The sequence below is a fragment of the Ischnura elegans genome, chromosome 11, assembly GCF_921293095.1.
Source record: "Ischnura elegans chromosome 11, ioIscEleg1.1, whole genome shotgun sequence".
In the NCBI taxonomy this organism is placed as follows: domain Eukaryota; kingdom Metazoa; phylum Arthropoda; class Insecta; order Odonata; family Coenagrionidae; genus Ischnura; species Ischnura elegans.
The window spans coordinates 7,423,553-7,428,807 of record NC_060256.1 but is presented as its reverse complement, the minus strand read 5'-3'; positions in this window follow the sequence as shown (position 1 = coordinate 7,428,807).

The window sequence follows — 5,255 nt, the reverse complement described above, 5'->3', positions numbered from 1 at the left end:
AGACCAGAAGAATGTGAATATAAGGTTTGGTGACATGGCGGGAAAATTCGATAATGGAGGTCTGACGACAACTACATTTTTGAGCTCGCTCACCTACTGCTTTGCCTGATAGTTTTCAGACCAGTAATATGGTATGGTATTTGGAGGAGGCGACCGACAGCTGAGGTCATTTGCGCCATGAGGGAAGGGTGTGGAAGGAAGGGTGGAGAGAAACCCGGCGTCGGCGTCAGCCTGCTCTTAACGAAAGGCGCCAAGGGGATCACGGCTTAACGTCCCATCCGACGGACGGAGTGTTGCGCTTGAAATGTCCTCCACACAACATTCAAGCAGGGATCGGGCAGTCTCTGAATATTCTCTGCCAATGCCGGGATTTGAACCCGAGCCCGCCGGGTGGGAAGCCAACACTCTAGCCACCACACCAACCCGATCCCCTACCAGTAATGTGTTTAAGTACTGTAATGCTGGTCGCAATCACTATTAATTCTGTCTTCTGGGGTGCAAAGATAATTGACACCCATACGGATGCTCAATTATAATTCCCCTCGCAACAGCCCACGTCAATAATATGGCATGTATTGATTAGCTCCTATATATGCCCTTTAATACCAATTTCCTCTCGGAAAAATGTGTTAAACATGGCGGGAAGTAGTTTATCGCTGCTCAATTGTCTCTTGAGAACGACGTATCCCATTTGGGATGTCTACTGACGTCATACCAACGAGCTGGACCATCGCGGGATTCTCGTGCTTCCCGAAACGTATGGGATGGTAGCGTAAGCGACTGGCATGGAGTTGTCCTATCTTTTTGCGCCGTCTAGTAGGTACTCTGCGTTTCTTTGGAATTCTTGAACTCGAGATATAATAATCTGAGAACCAGGGAAAATAATGTTGGTTATGAGCAAATTCACTTTTATTGACAGTATATCCAGCATTTTAATTAGATTATTAATCGATAATTGTTTGCCTAAGTAGTAAATAATTGGTTTCGTGCCTTTAAATAATAAACAATTGATTTTCTGCAAGGCTTTCGCATTCTTTCATTACGATGAAAAAAGTTTTCTATAGTTAATTTTAAGTGGTTATAATATTATAAGCACTCCATATTAAGTGGTTACTGCAATTATCTTTTAACACAAAGACTTTTAAGTATCGAGAATTTCCACAATTTAATGTAAAGAAGAAATATTACATAAGTTTTATAAAATATTCAATATAAATCAATATTATAGTTTAAACTACCACGCATGCGTTTCAATCAATGATACTATCGAACTTTTATCGCCAATGTAAATTATCGGGCGAGAACAAATTACGTACACGCAGTGGCGCAGCGAGGAGGGGTTTTGGGGGTTAACCCCCCCCCCCCCCAGAGTGCAGAGAAATTTTTAAATTTAATCCATTTTGCTTGGTTGGATTGATATTACTAATAGAATAGTGTAAGGATTAATAAAATATCCCTCAGAAAGCCGTAAAACTCACCATTTTGAACCGTTTGTCTTAAAATTCCGCAATTTATTAATCTCGCACCCACGCACGCTTATCCTGGTGGGTATTCCATACCCCACACACCCCGGTATTAGTTGCACCTAAACCCCCTCCCAGGCTTAATTCATAGCTGCGCCCCTGGGGCGTAGATCTATACTTGAGGGAATTTACTAAAATTTAATTATTTATTTATTCCTGCCCCACCAAAAAAAAACACCATTGGTCAATTACATCGACATTTTAGATAAAACAATCAAACGTACACATACTCCATATACATACACATAATTCATAGCTGCGCCCCTGCGTACACGAAAACTTCAACCATCGGATATTTTTTGTCTCATTTTCATTTTCAGATGTACTATTAGTAATTATTTTTATATATAGCTACCATAACTATTTTAAATCTTTCCTTCGACCGTAAAAGAACATTAGAATCGCATAACCGGGGCCAGAACTAGGAGATTTTTCAGGGGGGGGGGGGGCGTGGATCAATTTTCCATCCCCCTAGATACCCCATTGCTCCCTCCCCTCCCCACACAGCTGCTATAAAATACACCCGTGAGCTATTTTTTCAGATGCGGCAGTGTAACTTATACACCGTATGTATGCTGCAAGAAGTTATACTTTTGAAAATCCTTGTTAGGAACACTTATGATCATAGAATTATGCACATTAACACATACCTTACACTTATTCTAGCACACACTGGTATTAAGGAACGACAGGACACTGTTTTCAGGGCCCTGACCCGGATGTCGAGCGCTTAGGCAACTAATTCATAATATTAGTAGACATGGCAATAAAAGACTCTCCAGACACATAAGTTGGTTAATTCTTGGGTCTTTCCTTGAAATGAAAGAAAATAATTTAATATAGAGTGTCACTCTAATAAAGTTGAGAAAATGTGCAACAAAATCAAGTCAAATGAACCAATATTGATTGTGGTTTTATAATTTCGAAAAAATTAAACAATTTTGAAAATAAACTTTTCAAATTTTCTGAAATTGTCGTCCGGGGTACGAGCCACCCTACCCCGCCTCACTTCCGCTGATCCGGGCCAGCGCATAACCACCCTATGCTAACGCCAAAGACTGCAATTTTAAAGGTGGCGCCCTTTCTTGCCTTCTCATCAACTGCATCCTCTGATGCGAGCTGATGCTTTCCGAACTGCGATGGTCGGGGGTGAACATCGGGGAGGAAGATTTCCTGAGATAGCTGTGGGTAACACACAAGACACCTTTTTGTATCAGAACATCTTGGTGGATGGGTCGAGATCAGAGAGGAGACTGGTTATGAAGATGGGTGGATGGGAGGGAGGAGAGGAAACCCACCAATTAGCTTTATTCCCCTGTTCCATACATAAATGGACGAACCAATCCGTGAGCGGATGTGACATGATGCAATAGGCTGTCCCAAAAAAACGTTTTTTTATTTGAAATTTCAAAATCGTCAATCGCATTTCGATGACCCTCGGGTATACAAGGATAAGCCAAAAAAGTTTTTCAAAAACTTTAAATAATTAGTTAGCGAGAGGCGCCTAAATACCAACACCCTTAATTTTTCATACAATTTCGCAAAAAATGTCAATTTAAGGGTAATCGGGGTAAGTTATGAGCCCTAGGACAAAATTTTCGTGGGTTTTTGCGTATCTTTCACCGTGTAGGCTTTGCGGGCCGCGCAGCCTGGCGCCAAGAGTGGCGCTAAGCGATGCGGGTCGCGCGACGCGGCGCAACAGATGGCTGAGGCCGTCCCCCTTCCCTCCCCTCCCTCTCCTCCTCACCCACGGTCGCCAGCCATGTTCACATGCTTCAGTGACTCTTTTTTTTTCCTGGATATAAACAGTTACTTATACCACTTAAAATAAGTGGTATAAGTAACTGTTTATATCCAGGAAATAATGGAATACCACATAGTTAACCAAGAGTTAGTGAATTTTGTTCAGTGACTCTCTCTCTCAAATTCAGATTTTGAACTCCTTTCGTAGATCAAATCATGTCGGTACGTATGGTAATAATCAATCTTTACTTTATTTTGGAAAATCGATACAAATTTGTTAACGTACTAAGAAAATATTTCAACAAAGCCAGGTTTCAGTTGAACAAGCTCTTTCCTCGTACCCTCATTTATCATTTTTCGAAATTGGGAAAAAATCTGCAGCAAATATTGCTTTTGCTGTTAGGTTAATGCTTTTAAAATGGTCGAAGCAAAATTGCTCACTTATCACACTTACTGAGCCTCCTGTATCCACCTCAAAACAAACATCTTGATTATCAACATTGACATTAATTACCACAGGCTCTGTTTTTAAGTCATTTACCCTCAATTGTTCATGGTCCAAATGAAACAAATTAGAAACATAAAAAATTTCATCGCTTAACTCCTTTTCGTCAACTGATGCCTCGACGAAATTGTGGTTTTTCTGCTTAGCATTTTGATTTTTAGGCTTTAAAGCACGACATACCTTTGCTAAGTGATTTTTCTTACCACAATGGTGACACAGACAACCATAATAACGGCACTCCTTGCTCACATGACCCATAAGGCCACAACAATAGCACTTCACTGCACTACTGCCGGCAGTTTGCTGCTGCTGCGTCGTCGACCGGGTGTCGGTTCCTCTCGCCGATCTAAAAATTAGTTAGCTAAAAAAACTTCGAGCTCTGAAAACTCGCACTATACACAGGCAATTTACAAATTAAAAATACAAGAGGCCATTACGTCTCAGCTACAAAATGACGGATGAAGAAAAGTAGGCAGAGCTTTGAAAATAGTGATTATAATTGAATTATGGTGAACAATGTTAAATATTCTTCAAGAGACGCTTAACTGGTAAAAATGTATCCACGATGGAAAGTTTGGCAGACAGTAGTGGATGCATTAGTGATAGAGCACCAGAAACACAAGGTAAACAAACAATGAAAATCGAAATTTATAGCGTGTATAATGTTGAGAAAATATCGACACGGGCGTTGGATTAAATTGGAATTGGCTCGGCGTTTACTTGTGGAGGAGTGATGGGGAATTCTTCAGAATCTGAGTTGATAGCGCGAAGAAAACATTGCACTCATTGATTTTTTGCACTTTTCCACAATATGTTTTCCAACGAGTTAAATTATTAAGATCATGAACGTGCAATACTAAAACTAAGTGACGCCTAATTCCGCTGAAAATGAAGATGGTAAACCTGGACATTTTTGGATTTACATCGTGGAATTGAACAAGATGATGGCGATGGTATCTTCACTTTCTCCATACATATTCTAAATTAATTCTAATAGTGTACGTTGAAAAATTGGGCTTGCTGTCGCTTACTTGTATATAGATTTATCCACAGTGGAAAGTTTGCAGACAGTGCAGAAAGAGTATTGAGGAAATAATAACTAGCCTATTCTCTTAACTCTTACATAATGGTCCTGTCCTGCGCCCTGACTTCCTCCCCGTCCCTCTTTCTCCCACCTCCCCTAAACACCAACCCCCTCCCTCCCTGGCACAACGACGCGCAAACCGAATCTTTGCCGTTCGCCTTCTTAATGCACTCGCACTCAAAATGGGGCCTGCATTTTTGACTCTGCTTTGGGCTGCTTATGCCAGGCAACCCCATATATTCCCTAGCAATGCCCCACCTTCCATTAACTTTCAGGGCTGCAAGTAAGAATAAATGCGTCAATTCCGGTTTTTCCACTGACTCCTCGTTCAGTTACACACTGTGTAATACACAGCTCACCTCGTTCGTCCTACAGCTGTTCGGTTTGTGGTTAGAGGTGG